Source organism: Lissotriton vulgaris, chromosome 6, assembly GCF_964263255.1.
Source record: "Lissotriton vulgaris chromosome 6, aLisVul1.2, whole genome shotgun sequence".
NCBI lineage: Eukaryota > Metazoa > Chordata > Amphibia > Caudata > Salamandridae > Lissotriton > Lissotriton vulgaris.
The window spans coordinates 645718353-645741432 of record NC_141694.1 but is presented as its reverse complement, the minus strand read 5'-3'; positions in this window follow the sequence as shown (position 1 = coordinate 645741432).

The following is a 23080-nucleotide window of genomic DNA, read 5'->3' as shown; positions in this document are numbered from 1 at the left end:
CATAATGAAGACAAATTACCCCACAACCCAAAAAAATGCTGAGATAAAATTGGCAATAATGTATATTTTACTATTCTGTGATCCCACATGCCCAGATAAAAATGATACCCCACTTGTGCGGCTTGGCTTGGTGGGTGTGACACAACACAACCCAAAAAGTGACCTGTTGACATCAAATTTCATTCAGCAAAATAATAGATTTTTTACAGTGTGGGTAGTTGTGTAAGCCCTAGCTGAGCTGCCACTCAGGGAAACATAATAAATCCAGATATTTCTGAGAACTAGACATCAAGGGGAGTTCAGAATGGAGTGACTTGTGTGTATCTCAAAATGTACTGTTACCCACAGTGCACTTCAATCCTCAAATTCTGGCTAAAACACCAATTTATGCCACATTTCTGTGGGGTAGAGTTCTGGAAACTGCAGAGAATCAATCAAAATTCCTGCCACCCACCATATGGAACAGTTTGGAAAACTATACATCCATTGAATTAGTAGTGTGACTAGCATGGATTGCACTATGATTTTGTATCCAGATTGCCCTGCAACCTAGGGCACAAGTCGTAAAAAAAGAAGTGGGGGGACGCTGTCACCGGAAGTGGCGTCACCACCGGAAGTGATGTCACGAAAGGTGCCGAGCTCCTCGTCCGAAGAGGCCACAGAGTGAAGTCCAGCTGTTAAGCAGGGGGGATGGCGTCCCCCCGGTAAAATAAGTGGGGGGACTCCGTCCACCCCGACTCGAGCCCTGATGCAACCTCGAACTTTGATTACAATCATTTTTTTTCCTCATATTTCTATTAGAGAAACGCCCATAATCTGTAGGGGTCTACTAAATTCCTACCACCCAGCATTCCCACAGCTTTCCTGATAAACTTGCGACCCTACTTGTGTGGCTCAACCTAGTAGCCGCAAAACATAAGGCTCCAAAATACAACATGGAAAAATCAACATCTTCTATAAAAATGACCTGTTTTGGTGATAGTGGTAGTTTTAGTATTCGGACCCAGCCTGGGCCACCTCTCAGGGAAACTTACCAAATTCAGATTTTTTTTAAAACTAGACATGCCCACCCCCAAAAGAGGTCATTCTGTTTTTATTTATGGTTTCTAAATGTACCCAGTGCAAAAGAAAGATGACATTTTGCAAATTTCCCTCTCAAATACATGCTAGTATGAGTAACCACAAATTCAAAGTTCTACCAATAGCCTCTACTCCTAGGATCAATGTGTTGGCCACATTAAAAACATTCCTAGGTTTCCTTCATAGCCATTTTGTATTCCTTCAAGTTCGGTACATAAGGAAAAATCATTGTAAGCTGCAGTTCAGTTGTTGGCCATTATATATCGCTGAGACCAGAATGATCTGATGGATATAATGGTTTATTTCTTTTGTATATCAGCCACTGGGGCAAAAGATTAGAGATGAAAATACTGTCAGCTGTTTCTATTTTTTCCGATTTTTTCACAAATTGATTTTTAACGGCCTGTTTTTTTTGGTAAACTATGTACTATTTACAAAACTTACCCTATGCTGAATTTTGAATATCAAATAATTCACCCGTGTGCTACACATTCTGTTTATCCGACAAACCACAAATAGGATGAAAACTCAAAATATCTGAAAACTTTACCTGAAAAATGTGGTAAAACAATTGCCTTTTTTTTCTTTTACAACTTTGCTTGTTCCTGAAAGCTAGGAAGTATGTGATCTTAGCGCTACAAAACTGTCACTGCTGCCTTTTTTTAAATTAATTTTTTAAAGCATACATTTTATTGCACAGTAAATTGTTCCCTTTTTTTCTTAACCCCAAAATATAAGTATATGTTGGGTATTTTTTTCCCCTTGGTTCCCTCCAGGAAAACCCACAAACCCTCTGTACCTTTTGAATCATCAGGATGAAGGGAAAAAAGGCATGGCATGGACACCTTTTGTCGGGGGAAGGGGGGAATTATTATGAGAGCTTAAGCCCAAGTAACCCATTCATCAAAAAGAGGGCAAATATATTGACATGTGTCAGTTAAAATGTGTTGAAAAAACATAAAAGTTCTACATCAAACCATTAACTAATACTAAATGATCAAATACTACACAATACCTACATATAACAAATACTAGATTATATTCAGGTTGAGTTGCAGTATTTATTCAGGACCTAAGCACCACTAGCTGAAGTCTTGTATTACTTGTGAGGCCTAGGCCTTGTATTCTGCACACCCTGTAACATTAAATTCCTTTTAAATATTTCTCTTTTTTTCCATTCATCAAGCACTGATGCAGTACTGAAAAATAAGATCCAGCCATTTTGTTGACCTATGAATAATAAGTGCTCCAACTAGTCAACTCAATGACACTCATTATGTTAACCTCAGAAAGCAGAGGATTTTTCAATGACTTATGGATTGTTTTAGAGGGCAAAGGCACGAATTTAACACATATGCAGACCATATGCTCGTGACTAGAACAGTCAATACTTGGGGCATATTTATGTAGGTTTTGTGTCGCCCTTGTGCCGCGCATGTGGTGCAATGGTGATACAAAACCGAAGTCAGATTTATCATGCCAATCAAGGTCACCTTGCGTGGCTCTTCGTGGCTTGAGAAAGCCAGAGTAATGCAAGGCAGCACCAATCGCTGTGTTGCGTTACTCTGCCCGAGGGAGGAGTTCCATGGGTATTATGTAGGGGTTCCCACGCATCCACCTATGGATTTTGGCGCATTCCCAGATTTACCATTACTGTTAAACTTGGGAATGGGTCAAAATGCTACGCCTCCCCAGGAGAGGTACAACAAGGAGAAATATCTTTATTTCTCCTCATTCTTTATTTTTTCTGTGGAGTAGATTTATAAACATTTTGTACTGGGTTAACGTCCATGGAAAAATGTTTTTTTCCTAATTTCCTTTCACAACATTACCCCTTCTATCAGTAGCTTTACATGTTCCTACTGCACATTATATTGATCCAATAGCCTCACAATATTTCCTGACAGGAATTACAGTATCCAAATCTTTTTGTATATCTGTTCGTTCCTTAGGCTCTATTTGGATTCTAGTTATCAATGCGTCAACGCGTTTCGATGTTATACCACTGATACAGTAACACCTTCTTTGAGACAGGACAATTCAAGGGGGTCACCGTTCTCCAATTTAGGTATCCTTTCTGTATATATGGAGAAATAAATATCAGTCAAAAATAGGATTCTATATGTTCTCCTCATTCACATTTCCTTCTAGTCTATTGTTTAGGTGCATTTGAATACTCGTGGTCGTTATTCATTCCATTTTCTCATTTATATATAGTCTTTCATGTATATCTGAAATTCTCAATTGAAAACAAATTAACTCTTTTGGAGGTGGGCATGTCTAGTACTAAAAGATTTGGATACTGTAATTCCTGTCAGGAAATATTGTAAGGCTATTGGATCAATATAATGTGCAGTAGGAACATCTAAAGCTCCTGATAGAAGGGGTAATGTTGTGATTTCATATGTACTGTGATTATAGAATGTAATGTGTTTAGGTGATAAATAAGCTGTGTCTATATATACATTTTAAAAAGTTTTTTTATGTTTAATGAGATACTGTGAAGATTCATTCTAATGTTTTATACTGTACATGTTTTTAATATTGGATGTTTTTCAGAAGATTTCTCTGAAATTTTAATCGGTAATGTAAGGAAAGATTCCCTTTTTCTTATATATGCAAAATAAAAAGAATGTAAACGTCATATCTTAGTGTTGGTATTATATATATAAGGTTTTTCCTATTAAGACTCTTTGTATGTATGAGACGTAGGAGTATTGACTAAGGAATTGCTTGTCCAGGGATTCCCTTTGACTTTCAGTGTCGACAGTACCCTGTTCCCTGGAACCTAGTGGGGTCTTCTCTCTCTTAGAAACATAACCTTTGGTACACTCAGGCTCACTCTGGTGCAAAGGTGTGTGGCTGGTGCACGGCAGCTACAATCTGCGCTGGCGCTAGGGATCGGGGAGGAGAGAGTGATATCTCTATAGATATGGCACTCTCCTGCTCCCTCCTGGCCATGCAATGCAGCACAGCATTTTTGGCAGCTGTGCTGCGTTCCGTGAATATTTTGAATATCTGGACCTTAGTGTACTGCATTCTGAGGCACACATAGAAAGAGGAAGAAGCCTCAGAGGATTGTTTTTCTGCAGGAAGGTGCTCATAGAATCCTTTATGCAACGCATGGACCCTTGCACCACGCACAAGGCTGCCTGCGTTGGCGCAAGGCAGCCAAAAGGACGCCAGAGCACGGAAAGGACAGGAATACGTCGTATTATGTTTAACACGGTGCATTCCTGTCCTTTAGGTAGCTTGGTGCGCTGTGTGAAAGCTTAACAAATATGCCCCTTGATTTTTTTAACTTACTGTTTGGGCGCAACATCTCTTTTGTTTTATTGGTTTAGTTTTCAAGAAAATAGAGCAATCAACCACTATCAGTAATGTTCAAATTTCATACCTATTTTTTTATGTTCAAATTTCATACCTACTATTTTACTTTTTTTAAGGAGTAAAAAAATCTTTTCCATATTGGTTCAGTCATCACTATCGTTTAATTGCATTGAGGTTGCATGCTCCGTCTTGTGTTGTGGTAGGAGTGCGCGGGAGACCCCTATTGGTCCTTTGTCGATGGGGGGTGAGGGAGGGGTAAGATGTAATAACACCAGATTTCATCATTAGTGGCTTCACACCTGTCCTCCGTCACTTTTATCTACCCATCATGCAAGTGAAATAATTATTCGAAGAACGCAACACCCAGAGACCGAGGGTCATTTTACAAAACACAAAGGTAGAGTTATACTGTGACAACGGAATTCTTTAGTTTGGCCCGAACTATATACAATAAATACATCAGAGATTCAAATTCGAGTACCGTTACGTTGCATTATAGAAACTCCGTAATTTATAAAGGCTTTTAATGGAAAAATAGTATGCTTTTTATTCCTTACGATAACTGGCTGATTAATGGGCCACCAGCCCCCTCTACTGGCCACTAGACGGAAGTAACACTGAAAAGAGAAACTGATGAAAAACTGCGACCGCAGGACAATCTAGAAGAGGAAAATATAAATCTGTTTTGGTGAAAAAAATCCAAAATATGGAACCTGAACAACCGAAAAAACAGTTTACAGCTAGCACATTAACAACAACATGTTAAATATATAAATTAAGGAACAAAGATTAATACAAGGTATTAACGCTAACAATACCTAGATACCTGTGCAGTGTAGAATGGTAGGAAGATGTGCATATAAATGTTGCCGGTCCTTAGTGTACCTCAGCCATACGTCAGCAAAAAAGTACAGCACTATGCACCATCCCACACACACACGCGTTAATTTGTAAACTAATCCAGAGCCACCAATACACTGCATGGTAAAAGGAGGGAGATAACTTAGGGTCAGATGTTTACAACACTGGTCGCGAAACGCTGGTCGCGAAACGCTGGTCAAAATTTGCGACCAGTATTTGTGTAACCATGGCAGAATTTTGTCAACCTATGTACTTATTAGTCGTTTCACTAAAAAACAGTTTCCTAGTTGGCAGCAAATCAACCTACCGCATGAACATTAATTAATGAGGTAGGTAGCATTTTGCAATCCAATGGGAATCACAAGTCACCACAGGTATGATGGCCTGCTGAGACCATCATGATGGCTTTTAAGTAAAGTTGCATTTCTTTTTTTAATGCATCCCGTTTTCCTTAAAGGAAAAAGGGATACGTTAAAAATAAATAAAAACTAAAGTAACGTTTTTAAGAGTAGACAGTGGGCCATGGGACCACTGTATGTTTGTAGTTGGTAAAATATCAATGTTCTGTGACGGAAGTTCGGTCACAAAACATTAATACATTCTGTTTCGGTATTTGGAAGAGATGACCCAAACAAGCTCATTCCAAATACTGAATCAGTTTTGAATCGAAAACCCAAATTGCATTTCGGTAATGTTTTACAGCATCACAATTTGTGATCTGCACATAGCAAAATCCATTTCTGTGGCTGCAAACAGCCCGATTCCACAAATCAGTTTTTTTTGCACCCACAAAAAGCCTTCGTACATCTGCTTGTGGCATTCCGGTGTGGTGGCTTGCTGAGGCCAGAGTTTGCTCCCATATGGCCTATGCCAAGGACCACACCGAATGCAGACTACCAGTACAAGCAGCTGAGATCCTTGATCCCTGGGTCTGCATTTGTCCAGTGCTTTTAAATGAGAACAAGGGCTCCTGTGAGAGCTCGATGGGTATTGTACATGCACACAAGCCATGATTCAATCTTTAAATGTGAAGAACGCCAGCTTCAACACAGGCTTCGTCACATTCAAATGTCAGGTAGGGAAGTAACTTGTTGGCTAAACTAGATGGTTCTCCTGATTATGCTTCAATTCAATTGATTTTTAAAGTGCTAGATCGAATGCCTGTAACACGTTGTTTTTATCATATGTACATTTGTGCATGCAATGATTTTAATTAATTATGCATGCAAGGTTCAAGGTTCAAAAGTACTTTATTCGGTTAAAAACAGAAAATAACCATGAAAGTAGCATGTAAAAATACAGTTTACAATGGGTCAGATGATCATTATTTAAAATCACAGCAGAAATGACATATATTAAAAAAGAACATAGGAATTAATTCATACAAAGGGTTTTACGACAATTAAAAACCAATGTAAGAAATTCGGAGAGTGACGCTACCATAAAAACAGTATCCATTTTTTGAAGCTCTAAAAACGCTAGGCGGCATCTATGTACATTTAGATCTTTAAGGATTGGGATGATAAGGTTCCTACGATAGTGAGTATAAAATTTACAAAAAAATAAAATATGAATATTGGATTGCGGGGACACATCGTCACATGGGCAAGGACACAAGTCTTTCAACCAACCATTCATCTCCGGGAAGGATAGTAACCTAAAAACAATGTTAAGTCTGAACCGGGTTAAAAGGAAACGTTCATGATTGGACATGTATAAAGATAGATATGGCTGTAGTTTCACTCCGGTTATGATCGACTGGTGGGCGAGGACAGTCTTTTTTTTCACCTCCTCTAGTCGTCTTTGTTCCTTGAGGTAATCGATACATAAGTTTTTTAATCCACTTCTTGAAATGTGTACCATAGATAATGGATCCTCAAAGTATTGAATACAGCTTAGTTCTTCAAGAAAATTTCTAACATAACATATCCATTTAAAATTATTAATATTATCAAGTGCTAGAACGTCCTTTAAAATAGCCCGGTTGACCGCACAATCATCAATTGTCCAAACCCTATGCCAAAGAAGGATCGGTTGGATCTTAATTGTGTCAGTAATATACACCAAACCTAATTCAGCGTGACATATAAAAGTTGCAGTACTTTCTGGAATGGACAAAATGTGCCGTAAAAACGTATTTTCCACGGTTTGAATTGAGCTGACATTTGAATAACCCCATAATCCAGAGCCGTATGTAGCTACCGCTATACAGGTGGCATTATAGATGGTTAAAATTTCCCTTATGGGTTTTTTCCCCAACTTTTTTAGGAAACACTGTAAAGCCATAACAGTTTTAGAAAACAACAGTGTTCTGGCATTAATAGCACTAGTCCACGAGCCACTGTCATGGAACAAGATGCCCAAATACGGGAAAGTAGAGGTCTGCTCTAGGGGTTTAGAAGATATAAAAATAGGCTTCAAATGTCTACGTGTTCTTGTCCCGCAATACATAGAAAATGTCTTGGAGCAGTTGATTTTCAAGTCCAAGCTAAGCATAAAACTATTAAAAGATTCAACCAAAGTTTGAAGTGCCATTGGGGTGCGTGCCCTCAGTACTGCGTTGTCCGCGTACAGTAGTGCAGGGACAGGTCTCCTTCCCACCATAGGCATATCCCTGCCCTCCTGCACGAGGTGATGCTCCAGGCCGTTTATGTCAAGGTCCGGCACACCTCTCCTCGGGGCTGCGTTGAAAGTCCCAAACACGCGATCACGCAACCCACCCGTGACCCAGCACTGATCACAGACCAACAGGAGGGTTCCGAAACCGCGGGAAAGGAAGGGGACAGCGGGGAGGGAGATCTGTAATGACAAAGAACAAGGGATTTTAGTTTCACTCCCCTCCCTAACTTTTCCACTACAACCAGGGCACTCTATGCGTGAATAGTCTCCTATTCCCCCCACCAACAGTTAGCCTACCTGTAAAGGAAAATTCTAAGGCTTTATATGCAGGAGAGAGAGGTGAAGGGTCCTAGCAGTGGTTATAATCTGGCAAAGAAAGAAACATAAATGTACATGTATATAACACACTCATATCAGATACTCTAGATAGTTTCTTTCGCCTCACATACCAATGCTTGATCATAAGGTATCTTGTTCCACACTTTCTTACTAGGTACCCCCTTGTTTTCCTCTCCTGCAGTTCAAAAGAAAACACAAACAAGTTGTCGAAAACAAACATAAAAAGAAAACAGATATTGAGTTAAAGGTTATTTGCACCTTTCTTTTCCAGGAATGTTTTTGCTGTTTAGCACACACAAAAAATGTCACTTATGGCAATGCACGTAACTTGCTAAACATTTCTTTTGTTTCCACACAGTCTTGTGCCACACAGGGACACGTTACGAAACTCAGTTCAGTCCGTACCCTTTCTGATACGGAAGGTGATTCCTGTTATATATCCAACACAGAAAATATCCGAAAGAAAAAACGCCGCTGCGTCTTTTCCACAACTTGGAGGAATAACTCTTCTCCTCCCGAACAGTCTTAATGAAAGGGGAACGTTACGTACACAGCCGTGTCCGTCTCTCCCGAAATAACACCACAAGGATCAAAACAGCCGTTTTGAATCTTCCGCGTAGAATGCTTCCAGCCGGAAACACCCTTAGCAGGACTACTCACAGTTTTCTCCGAAATATACCACAGCTCAAGACAAACGCCAGCATACCAGAATTATCGGCTCCGAGGGTCCATTGCGTTCGCCTTATATTTCCGGGTTTGTGTGTTACCGTCTCGCGCTACTTCACCCATTGCACCATGGGGATTGTAGTTTTTAGCGTAGCGGTATTCAGGACCCCACGCATTGCGCGGACAGCGTCCCGAACGGGTTGATCCTGACAGTACACCCCCCCTTTTACAAGGGACGCTGTCCCGGGGCAGGCTTATCCGGATGACGGCGGTGAAAACAAGACACCAACCTCGGAGCATGTACCGCCCTCGCAGGCTCCCAGGAATTCTCTTCAGGCCCGTAGCCCTTCCAGGACAGCAAGTATTGGAGCCTCCCCCGCACCCACCTGGAGTCCAACATACGCGACACCTCATACTCAGAGTAATTCTGCACCCACACAGGCACAGGAGGGCGATGAACAGGACTACGAGAAGGCTTCAACAGGGACACATGAAACACAGGGTGAATGTGCAAATGGGCAGGCAACCGCAATCTCACCGCCACCGGATTCACCATTCTCACCACCTTATATTGCCCAATGAACTTAGGGTTAAATACGCTAAACCTACGGAACTTGATGTGCCTAGTGGACAACCACACCCGATCCCCACACTTGTACACAGGGCTCGGCCTACGGTGCTTATCAGCCTGAGCCTTGTACTTCCCCTTGGCCTGGATCAGATTTTTACGCGTCGCCAAAAGAACACGGCGAATGCGCAACAATCGAGCCTTAACCTCTGGAAGTCGAATGGTGGGTTTAGGGAGGATCAAAGGAGTAACCCTAGGATGGTGCCCATAATTGCTGAAGAAAGGGGAATGACCTGTTGAGGAGTGCAAGGTGCTATTATAGGCCACTTCCGCCACCCACAACCAATCCACCCAAGAGTCCGTGTCTGCAAGAACATAACAACGAAGATACTGCTTAAGGGACTGGTTCAGTCTCTCCGTTTGGCCATCTGACTGTGGATGGAAACTGGTAGATAAAGAGGAGGAAATCCTCAACTCCGCACACCACACTTTCCAAAACCCCGCAGTGAATTGGGCTCCCCTGTCAGACACTATTACTGTAGGAAGCCCATGCAACCTAACTATGTGGGTTAACAGGAGATAAGCTAGTTGACCTGCAGTGGGTACCTTGTCACAAGCGATGAAATGGCCCATCTTAGTAAGGAAGTCCACTACAACAATGATGGCTGTCTTTCCTTGATCTTTCGGTAGACCTACAATGAAATCCACAGAAATGCTTTCCCAGGGCGTTTCAGGGGTTGGTAAAGGCATTAAGAGACCTTGAGGTTGTTGTCTATCCGATTTCATTCGGGCACAAGTCACACATTGTTCACACCATCGTTTCAAGTCCATCCGCATGGAGGGCCACCAGAATTGTCTCAACGCCTTTTCCAAGGTCTTTACATAACCCATGTGTCCTGCACTTGGAATGTCATGGCACCATTTAAACACCTGGAGTTGCAATGTCTTTGTGGGCACCAGCACTTGCTTCCCTTTCATCGCCACACCTTGTCTCAACCTCCATTCTGGGTGATGTCTAAGCCAGGTTCTCCATGGACATGATTGGATCCCGGAACGCAAGGACTGCACAAAATCACTGGACTGAGTCACACACACCACCTTGGATGGATCAAGAATGGATCTTTTCTGAGTCTGCAAGTGCAACACCGGATGTTCTTGCCTGGTTAGAGCATCTGCCTTTTTATTCATGCTTCCGGGTCTAAAGGTGACAATGAAACAATATTCTTCAAAAAAGAGCATCCAACGCAACTGCCGAGGTGTCAGGTGATGAGCCGATCTCATGAATTGCAGGTTGCGATGATCTGTGTAGACAGTCACCTGATGAACTGCCCCTAATAGCCAATGTCTCCATTCCACAAATGCGTCCTTTATTGCCAGTAGCTCTTTTTCGGCTATTGTATAGTTGGTTTCTGCAGGGTTGAGTTTCCTTGACATGTAGGCAATTGGATGTAACATGCCTGAATCTTCCTGTCTTTGTGACAGAATTGCTCCCAAAGCGACCTCAGATGCATCCGCTTCAACGATAAAGGGCAAGGAGGGGTTGGCATGTCTTAGAACTGGAGCTCTGATGAAGGCCTCTTTCAACCCATCAAACGCTTGTTGTGCATCTGCATTCCAAAGAAACGATACTGTCTTCCTAGTCAAACGAGTCAATGGGGATACCAGCGCAGAAAATCCACAGATAAACCTCCTATAGAAGTTTGCAAACCCTAATAGACATTGGATGTCCTTTACATTCCGCGGGCACGGCCATTCTTTGATCGCTTGAACTTTTCTTTCCGCCATGACCTGTCCGGAAGGAGTAAGCATCACTGAATTTGAATTTGAATTTAAAATTTCTTATAAAGCGCACGTATACCTGCAGAAACTCAACGGTAGTAACGTGGAATTCACATTTTGTAATCTTGCAATAGAGATGGTGTTTCATCAGGGCACACAGTACCTGTTTCACACGGGATTGGTGTTCACTCGTCCTGGTGGAATAGACGAGGATATCGTCAATGTAGACGACCACGAAGAGATCCAGGTATTCTCTCAATACTTCGTTTAGAAAGTATTGAAACGCGGCAGGGGCGTTACACAAGCCGAAAGGCATCACGAGATACTCAAACTGCCCATACCGCGTCTTGAATGCTGTCTTCCATTCGTCGCCTTTCCTTATGCGGACCAGATGGTAGGCTCCTCGCAGATCTAGCTTTGTATAGATGTTGGCTGTTCTGACCTGCTCAAGTAAGACAGGGATTAGTGGTAGAGGGTACTGGTTCTTTACCGTGATGGTGTTTAATGCGCGATAGTCAATGCAACACCTCTTGTCCCCATTGGCTTTTGGGATGAAGAATAAAGGCGATGATGCCGGTGATCGAGAGGGGCGTATATACCCCAAGGCCAGGTATTTGTCAAGGTACTTCCTCAGGTATTCATTTTCCGGAACGGTAAGAGCGTAGAGCCTGCCGTTAGGAATCACCGCTCCAGGGACAAGGTCAATGCGGCAATCAAAGGTTCTGTGAGGGGGAAGGGTCTCTGCCCGTTCTTCGCTGAACACCTCAGCGTATTCAGCATAGCACGATGGAAGCTGCACCTCTTTCTCAGCAGCGGTGGCGATGTTAAAAACCCTTGCCAAGGTCCGAGAAGGACTAGCCATGGAGATCAAACAGTGATCCTTGCAATACTCAGAGCTGAATTCGATGGTTTTCGAGGTCCAATGAATGGATGGTTCATGAGTTTGAAGCCAAGGAAGGCCTAGAATAATCCCATACTGGGGTGCCTGGATGATATTAAAGGAGATGTTCTCCTGGTGTAAATCATTGCTTATACACCAATATTCCGGAGTGTGATATTTTATGGGTCCGGCAATCAACTCACTGCCATCCACAGCATATACGGGTTCCGGGTGTTTCTTCTCAATGAGCGGGATGCCCAGCCTATCTGCTTCAGCATAATCCATAAAACACCCCGTAGCGCCGGAATCCACCATCGCTTTTACTTCTTGTTCTCCATTGTCCATTACCAGGTGCATAGACAGATATACATGGTTTTTGTCTTGTTCACAACAGGCCGTAATTGAAGGGATGAGGATTTGGCTTGAAGATTCCCCTTCATGTATCCTCAAGCTTTGGAGTTTCCCGATTTCTCTTCCACAGTGCTTGCTGCAGTCTGGTTTGTCCTGAACCTTCCGGGTTTCGGCTTCACAGGACATTCTCTTAGGAAGTGCCCCTTTTTTCCGCAATATAAACACAAACCATTCTTCCTACGATATTCTTTTTCGCCGAAAGACAAAGCCGCTCTAACTGCTCCTATTTCCATTGCCTCTTGAGCGGATGGGGATTTTTCACCGCTCCCCCCTCCTCGCTCATGTACCATCACCACCGGCTCTTTCTTCCGTAGTTCCCCTTTACGTTCTCTGATACGGTGGTCCAAGCGAAGTGCGAGTTCAATGAGAGCCGTACAAGTACGGGGTTGGGGATCAATGTGTGCCAACACATCCTTCATTTCGTCATTCAATCCTTGATAAAAGAGAGCGGATTGTTTAGCCTCGGGCCAATCGGTTTCTGCAACCAGGCGACGGAAGTTGTTCAAATATGTGACTAGATCGGATGTGCCTTGCTTCAATACCAACAGTTCACGATCTGCGGAAAATGTTTCTGCCCTGCGGTCAAAGGTCTTCTCGAACTCTTGTCTGAATTCCTCCCAATCATGTAAGAGGGGATCATCTCTTCTGACTATGGGGACTGCCCACTGAGCTGCTTCCCCACCCAGATAGGAAATTAAAAAGGCCACTCGAGCTTGATTGGTGGTAAACATCTTTGGTTTGCACATAAAGTGTAGGCGTACTTGGGTCATAAACACCTGGACCTTTTTGTTATCCCCAAAAAACCTCTTGGGGGGAGCTAACGGAATCTGCGTGGGAATTTCTACCACCACGGACGAAGGACTAGAAGTACTAGCCCCTGCACTGAATGGGTTTGCCTGTAAGCTATCTAAACGGGCTTTGATCTGGACGTTTTCAGCACGGGAAGCAGCAACCTCTCGATTGGAGGCAGCCAGTTCCGTTTGGACTAATGCAAGGGCAGCCAATACATCATCCATAGTGGCCATTTTCTTTCAACACAGCCAAGAGGAGGACCGTTTCCTTGGGCCGATAATTCTGTCAAGGTCCGGCACACCTCTCCTCGGGGCTGCGTTGAAAGTCCCAAACACGCGATCACGCAACCCACCCGTGACCCAGCACTGATCACAGACCAACAGGAGGGTTCCGAAACCGCGGGAAAGGAAGGGGACAGCGGGGAGGGAGATCTGTAATGACAAAGAACAAGGGATTTTAGTTTCACTCCCCTCCCTAACTTTTCCACTACAACCAGGGCACTCTATGCGTGAATAGTCTCCTATTCCCCCCCACCAACAGTTAGCCTACCTGTAAAGGAAAATTCTAAGGCTTTATATGCAGGAGAGAGAGGTGAAGGGTCCTAGCAGTGGTTATAATCTGGCAAAGAAAGAAACATAAATGTACATGTATATAACACACTCATATCAGATACTCTAGATAGTTTCTTTCGCCTCACATACCAATGCTTGATCATAAGGTATCTTGTTCCACTCTTTCTTACTAGGTACCCCCTTGTTTTCCTCTCCTGCAGTTCAAAAGAAAACACAAACAAGTTGTCGAAAACAAACATAAAAAAAAACTGATATTGAGTTAAAGGTTATTTGCACCTTTCTTTTCCAGGAATGTTTTTGCTGTTTAGCACACACAAAAAAATGTCACTTATGGCAATGCACGTAACTTGCTAAACATTTCTTTTGTTTCCACACAGTCTTGTGCCACACAGGGACACGTTACGAAACTCAGTTTAGTCCGTACCCTTTCTGATACGGAAGGTGATTCCTGTTATATATCCAACACAGAAAATATCCGAAAGAAAAAACGCCGCCGCGTCTTTTCCACAACTTGGAGGAATAACTCTTCTCCTCCCGAACAGTCTTAATGAAAGGGGAACGTTACGTACACAGCCGTGTCCGTCTCTCCCGAAATAACACCACAAGGATCAAAACAGCCGTTTTGAATCTTCCGCGTAGAATGCTTCCAGCCGGAAACACCCTTAGCAGGACTACTCACAGTTTTCTCCGAAATATACCACAGCTCAAGACAAACGCCAGCATACCAGAATTACCGGCTCTGAGGGTCCATTGCGTTCGCCTTATATTTCCGGGTTTGTGTGTTACCGTCTCGCGCTACTTCACCCATTGCACCATGGGGATTGTAGTTTTTAGCGTAGCGGTATTCAGGACCCCACGCATTGCGCGGACAGCGTCCCGAACGGGTTGATCCTGACAGTTTACATAAATTAAAAATAGAAAGGGCGCTAAGACGCACCCTTGGCATACACCACGGCCTATCCCAAAATGTCTGCTACATTCACCTTCTTTACCGTACCGTACCGTTGCAGTGGCCCCAGAATATAAATCTCTCAAAAAGCATATAATAGCTTTATCTACCCCCAATTCGACCATTATTTCCCACAACTTGTTGTGGGACACACAGTCAAAAGCCGACGATAAGTCGAGAAAAGTGAGGTATAGGCTTTGTTTTTTAACCCTTATATACTTCTGTTGCAAAATAAATAGATTTAACCCTTGCTCAACAGTCCCCAAACCCCTTTGAAATCCGTACTGAAAATCACTTATCACGGGGGGCGCTAGAGGGTGCACTGCGGAATGGCTGGCTAGCTTGTCAGCTCCGCCGGACGGTCGCGTAACTTGCGGCCTTTAACCCCTTGAAACCCCACAAAAATAAGCGGAGATGGCAGATATGGGCATCGGAAGGTGAGGACATCGTCCCGAGTAACCGCTGTAAGGCGATCTATGCGGTGAAAGGGAGAATCAGCAGAAAACTCGGACCCCGGGCTGCGACATCACCAAAATGGCCGCTCCGGACACCTGGCGGATCGGTGCCTACCGAGGCTCCAGAGGCAGTGCAACGAAGGTGCACACCCAGCGCCACCCGATGCGTGTCCACTGACCACCAACGCGACGACGGCGAAGCTTGAGAAGGCCCCCTGGACACAGCGCCACAACAGACAAGCGTGCGTTCCACCACAGGCAAGATGGCGGCGCCCGTGAAACGCACCAGACTGGAGGCGGCGGCGGACGCTCCCGCCGGACGACAACTCAAAGTAAGAAGCCTGCGCGGGGCGCGAATGTGAACCGGCGATAAAGGGAGGCTCCCGGCGCTGACCTAAGTACATGCCTTGCACCGGCGCTATCAGCGGGACCACGCAGGAGGAATCAACCTCGGAGGTGAGCGGACTGCCCAGGCAATACGCGGGGCGCCTGTGATCTATGCACAGCAGCAAATAAATTTCGACACAGCACGGGCTCCACCGCCCACGTAGGGTCTGCCCCCCTACACACAGCGGGTTGTGTGGCTAAGGAATACCGCCCTTGTAGTGCCTCAACAGCCCGGACAGCGAAACCGCCTCCAGAGAGGGACGGAGGTGTCTGGGTTGGGCGCCGAATTACATCCAGGCGCTAGATGACCACCAGATCGACCAGAGGGGGGGCGGCAGTGTCAGTGCCTCGAGCTATCTCCGCAGCCAGCGCAACATCGGGCAGCAGCCCAAAATTAACTGAACTGCACCCGTCCAAACAGCACCCTGAAATGGGGAAACCTGACCGGAATCAAACCAAGCTCCAGTTTGAAAAGCGGATCCAGGGCAAAAGTAACGCGACTGACCTGGAGGTGGAAGGGGGCCAGGACTCAACGGAGGGGGCAGGCATGGAGTCAGTTCTGCGAGCAATACAGCAAAGTTTGCAGGAAATGCACGGAAAACTCGACAACGTGGTGCAAAGAGTCGACAACATGGCGGCGAAAATCGAACAACATGACGGACGCCTCACTGAGGCGGAGCAGCGGATCTCAAAGCTGGAAGATGACCAGAGAACCACAACCAAGACCTGTGATGGCCTGGAGAAGACAGTAGAACACCTGCGAGCGAGGGTTGAGGACCAGGAAGCCAGGTCCAGGCGGAACAACGTGCGGATTTCGGGCCTGCCGGAATCCACAAACACAGGGAAGATGGAGACCTATATAGAGACCCTGCTGAAAGAAATCTTTGGTGCCGACAAACTATCTTCTGTGTTCCTGGTGGAACGAGCGCATCGATCACTGGCGCCTGTGCCGAAACCCGGAGCTACCCCACGCATGATTATTGCCCGCATGCTAAATTACAGGGACAGAGACACGGTCCTAAGGCTGGCACGAGAAATGGGGAAAATAACGCACCAGGGGAACACGCTAGAGTTTTACCCAGACCACACTATGGCGGTGCAAATGGCCAGGAAGGAATTCGCTCCTGTCAAAAAGAAGCTCAGGGAACTTGGACTGGAGTACGCCATGCTATATCCGGCGAAGCTCAAAGTCATAACTGGCGGGAAACCAGTCGTACTACAAACAGTGCAGGCAGCACAGGACTTTATCAAACAACAAGGCAAGAGGAGAAAACAGCACGACAGAACGGAACCAACCAGTGACGTGGAATGAGCGGGGAAGGAAGCTAACCAGCAAGATGAAATTAAGGACTTCGCCAATGCGTAGCGACTGACTAAAAGCAGTTTGGCCTGCAGACATTCGCATGGACCATAGTGGCCACATTGGTGGCGCAGGTCGTGAGAGGTTGGCATTTGCGGACATACAGTAAGTGTGGCCCCGATGGCTGTAGAGCCGAGGAAGTGGCACGTCAACTGTGAGTATGCGAAACGACATTATTGCTATGAAGGGTCGGGGTGGCCGGCTGCCAGGATGTGGGGCAGCGAACAAGTAGCCATGACCATAGCCGACCTGGTGGCGCAACGGATCCCCATACAGGGGACATAACACGCATTAAGCGGCATGGCCCATGTACACGCCGGAACTAGAGACATGGGGGAGTCTGGACCCATTGTGATGTATCACTGTAGGGATGCCATTATGATTAGTGGGAGGCGGGGGGTTGGGGGATGTCACAATCACGCTATACTCTAACACACATTTACGACCGTCCACATCCACTACGTGGGTGGAGATGTGTGAACCTGGTGACACCCCCAGGCGGGTGTACCCCGAACTCTGTTGGACATATAAGTTACTGCTTAAGTTAAAGTTAAAGTTAACTCAGGGATGGCTTTGGCACAGTTTGGGCGCTGAAGTGGGTGGGGGGAGGGGGAGGGGGATCAGAAGCTAACCGACTGCAACCTCTGTATCTAAGAAGCATGGCGAACTCCTTGGGGCTATACTGGAATGTACTTACTGTTTGCAATCAGCGAAAAGTGTTGTCAATGCTGCAAGAGGCACACCATGGCACCACACATGCAGGATATAACATGATGTCTGACCAACTGAAGTGTGCAAATCATCACCAAACGCACGCTCATGTCACGTAGTAACGCGCTGAAATTCCTAACGTGGAATATTAGGGGCCTGGGAAACCCAAGGAAGATCCGACGACTATTTGCATATTTTGATAGAATGCACATTAACATTGTTTTCTTGCAGGAAACGCACCTAGACCGAAACGGCACTTCCACGCTGGGGGATAGGTGGGCTGAGACCGTGGTTCACTCTAACTATTCCACGTACTCACGGGGAGTGAGCATATTGATCAGGAGGGGTACGGGCTTTGAAGTCACAGATGTGCATAGAGACGCAGAAGGGCGGAGCGTTATGCTAGCGGGCAGACTTAGGAGACAGCAGATTTTATTGGTGAACACATATGGCCCAAATATAGATGACCCGGGGTTTTATAGCAAGGTCTGGCACAACATTGCTAACATGCAGGCACCGCAGGTACTGTGGGGAGGTGATTTTAATGTTACACTGCAGGACACTCTAGACAGAGCAGCTCACACCTTAGAACAACATGGAAATGCCAGGGCTATGGTGAAAGGGGTGATGGAGGACATAAAGTTGGTAGATCTATGGCGGGTTCGCAACCCAGGAGTGGCAGCAGCGACGCACATAAACGCAGCAAACAACAGTTGGTCCAGGTTAGATTACTGGTTGGGCACACAAGCAATACTCCCATGGGTGGTGGATATCACACACTTGCCACGTACGCTGTCAGACCACAGTCCGGTACTTTTGGAAGTCAACATCCCACACTACGACCCACCACCCTTCACCTGGCGATTTAACGCAGCCTCATTGAAAGACCCAGTATACGCATCCACCATACACAAGGCGATAGGGGACTACTTCGATCTAAACGGCCCGACCACGGAAGACCCAGGTCTGCTGTGGGAGGCCTTCAAGGCTAATATCCGGGGAGTCTGCCTCAGTACGGCCTCGGGCATCCTAAAGGATATCAGACGCCAATTGCACACGAGGGAACAGGCCATTCAAACGCTAGAACAATCCTACACACAGACGGGAGACACCAAGCTACTAGGGGATATCCAGTCGCTATTGACGGAACATGCTAAATTTGCAACGGACGAACTTAACTACGTCACTAAACGAGCCACGGCGAGAAGGTATGGAGAGGGGGGTAGACCCGGCAGGGAGCTGGCCGCAAAGATATGCGCAGGCAAAACACCACATACTGTCACATCCATAACCACTAGCACCGGGGAGTTGGTCACGGACACTAAGGGTATACTGCGAGCATTCATGGGCACATATGGCACACTATACGAGGCACGCCCCTCGCCGTCCCAACCTGACTTACTGGAATACATGGAAGACATTGAAATGGCGTGGTTAGCAGATGGGCATAGAAAATACCTAGAACGCCCAATAACGGTAGAGGAAGTCACGGACGCCATCAGGCGCCTACCAAACAACAAAGCACCGGGTCCTGATGGCTTTGTAGCGGAATTCTATAAGGCATACGTAGACCTCCTTGCGCCGCACTTAGTGCGAATGTACGGGATGGCACATGAGGCCCAGAAATTGCCAGCTTCGCTAAGGGAAGCCCTGCTTATCACGCTACTAAAACCGGGCAAAGACGCTACTAAATGCGACTCCTACCGTCCGTTATCTTTGTTAAATGTGGATACCAAAATTATAGCGAGTCTGCTGGCAGACAGGCTGAAGCCACTCATGCCTCTTTTGATTAGACCCGACCAGTCAGGATTCATTCCAGACAGGGCCACCACACACAACACCCGGACGCTGTTCGCATTGGCACACTATCTGGCACCGGAAACGAAAGCTGTGGCTGTGCTCCTAGATGCAGCTAAGGCATTCGACACAATAGGCTGGCCCTTCATACACGCGGTGCTGGCGCGCATGGGGTTCCCCTGGATATTTCGAGGGTGGATAGCGATGCTCTACACAGACTTGACGGCACGCATCAGAGTGAACCGATACGTATCAGAACCCATACAAATCTGCAGAGGTACCAGACAGGGGTGCCCACTCTCACCGATGCTTTTCGCTCTAGTGCTAGAACCTCTAGCCTGCAAAATCCGACAACACTACCACCACTCAGCGATTCAAATGCCCTCCCGACCCATACACATCTCATTGTACGCAGATGACATGGTGTTATATGTTAAACACCCGGAACAACACCTCAATCCCCTACTGAGGGAATATATAAAATTTGGTCACCAAGCAGGCCTACAGATAAACTGGGATAAGTCTCTGGTGTTAGCACTAACTGACAGCACGAAACCAATCAAACTAGACTATCCATTGGAATGGCAAGACGAACCCACTAAATATTTGGGTGTGTGGTTCCACAGAGACCCAGAGGTGGTCATTAGGACGAACTACGGGAGGGCAATTGCAACCCTGGAGGATAAAATCAAGAAATGGAACAGACTGCCTCTCTCATTAGCGGACAGGGCAGCGATAATAAAAATGGTGCTCTTGCCGAAATTTCTTTATTTATTTAACAACATCCCAATAAAACCCCCCGCCGCTGTCTTCCGCAATATCAAAACGCTAGTGCTTAATTTACTATGGGCGGGCAAGCAGGCGCGGATGGACCTGCACACCATGACATTGCTATATGCCAGGGGGGGGTTCAGGGTACCAGACTTTTACCTCTATTACTTGTGCGCGCAAGCGCAATACGCACATTTTTGGTATCATGAAGTGCCCTTCCTGACTCATGTCGCGGTGGAGGCGGGCGACACGGACCCGATTCCATTGGCCAATATACTCACACACAAACGTACCAGACTACACGATCGGGATATTAATACAGTCAACGCGACCACTGAGGCTTGGCGGCTAATAGGCAAGGAAGCAAGTTGCCTGCCACTGTACGCACCCGCGCTCCCACTAGCACATCATCCAGCCCTCTCGGTGACACAGGAAAGGGTTGGCATGGATCTACTCAGGCAGGCCGGAATAGACACAGTAGGGGACCTATACAAAGATGGAGAATTCCAGACACTAGATAAACTGCATTACATCGTAAACCCATCTCCGCTGTTTACTTTTAACTTCCACAGGCTGCAGCGAGCAATACGAGAACACTACCCAACATATCCAGAGGAGCCAACAACCCTGGTGCCCCTACAACTGCTCTTGACTACGCCCAAAGCATCACACATGGTGTCCAAACTGTATGCGAGTACACAAGGGGCGGTGGGAAACAATACACAAAAGGCCAGGGAAAGATGGAGTGCAGAGCTAGCAGAACCCCTGACAGAAGTAGAATGGGACACCGCATGCATGCTTACGGGTATGCTGACACCCAACGGGAATTTGAAAATTATACATTACAAATACTTACACCAGGTCTACCACACCCCCCAGAGGCTGCACAAGCATGGCCTGCGGGAAGATTCCAACTGCTGCCGGTGTAGACAAGCAGATGCGGACTTCATGCATCTAGCATGGCACTGCAGAAAGGTGGCGGGATATTGGGAACAAGTCATGCAGGTTTTGAATGAAATATTGGGGGTTAACATGCCGTGCGAAGCAAAAATTTGTTTATTGGGAATAACTCCGAATTTGAGAGCCCTAAGGCGTAAATTCTGTGCTGTTGCCCTCCTGTTAGCTAAAAGGAGGGTGTCCATCCATTGGAATAGCAAAAGGGCACCTGAGGTGAAACGCTGGATTGAAGACATGGTATATTGCCGAGACACGCTCAACACGTACGAGGAGGAACTACCGATTGGCTCTAGGCCCAGAGACTACTGGGGGTACCTACGTGACTATTTACTCGAACATGGAAAATCAGATTCAGAATCGGAAGCGATGTAATTGGTCTTCTGATGGAGACAACATAGGACGAACGAATGTAAAGTGCTGGCACCTTGGAGGGAGGATGCTGTGATGCAGGGGGGAGGATGCAGGGAGGGAACTACAAGTTGGGGAATGTACAGTTAAGTTACATATAAGTTTAAAGGGGAAACAAACTGAAAAAGTAAGATTATTGATGTAACAGACAGCGGCCATGGCACTGTCGAGCGACTGGACTCTTGCTAACAAGGCGCCGCCGGTCCTCTGGATGTCGGCTGATGGGCTGTGTGCATCTCACAATGTGGCTGTTGATAGTGGTTGCCGAACGCAGGCCCATGAGGATGTAGGCAGGCAAGCTATTGATGTTACATGATTTGTCTTGTATGTAATGAACAAAAGTGCAATAAAATTCTTACACCAAAAAAAAAAAAAAAAAAAAAAAATCACTTATCACCCCATTTTCTTCTGCCCAGCATTGCAGCTTAGCTAAAACTACTCTCCCAAGAATTTTTATGGAGGAATCTAATAAAGAAATCGGCCTATAACATGTGCAATTCTGCCTGTCTCCTTTCTTAAAAATCGGAACAATAATTGATGTAAACCAGGTAGGGATTACGCCTTTCGCCAAGGCAACATTAAAAAGCTCGACCAACATTGGCCCCCATAGATCAGTATTAGCCTTATAAAGGTCAGCTGGTATGCCGTCGGGCCCAGCCACCTTGCCCCCCTTAGTTGCCTTCAGACTTGACAGGACTTCAGGGAGGGTCACGACCAACTCTTTTAATAGATTCATATTTTCCAGCATTGGATCAGGGCCTGTATCGAGCGCCGGTTCAACAGTCATGTAAAGGGTGGCGAAATGGGCCACCCAATCATCTGCTGTAATGGCAATTTCCATGCGTGCTTTATTATCGTAAAGGAGCGGAGTATTTATAACCCTCCAAAAAGCAGCCTGATCCTTCGATTGTGACGCCGAACAGAGTTCATCCCAAGCCTCCCTTTTTATCACAACCTTCCTGTCTTTCAGTACAGTATTGTAGGTCTTTTTTAGTTCTCTGATTAGAGTTACATCACATGTTTAAGATTTGTTAAGGCTTTAGTACACTTCTTATCAAACCATTTCTTTTTAGTTTTTAAACAATGTTTACGTGTGATCCACAAAACCTCCTTAATTGTAGCAGCAATGATTTTAAAATGCGCTAAAATGTCATTACTCTCTGCATGTTCATCCAGGCAGATCAAAAAGCTATTCATACACTTATTCACTACTTTGGACAGAAAATCGTCCGGGACCACTTTGCTCCATTTGAGAGTATATCCATTTTGGGCACCTAACTGCACATCCTGTGCCATATACTTGGAGCTTGGTACATTTTGGGATGAGACAAATAAATTCTCCATTTCTACAACCTGTGGGAAGTGATCACTCAGTGCCACATCCATTA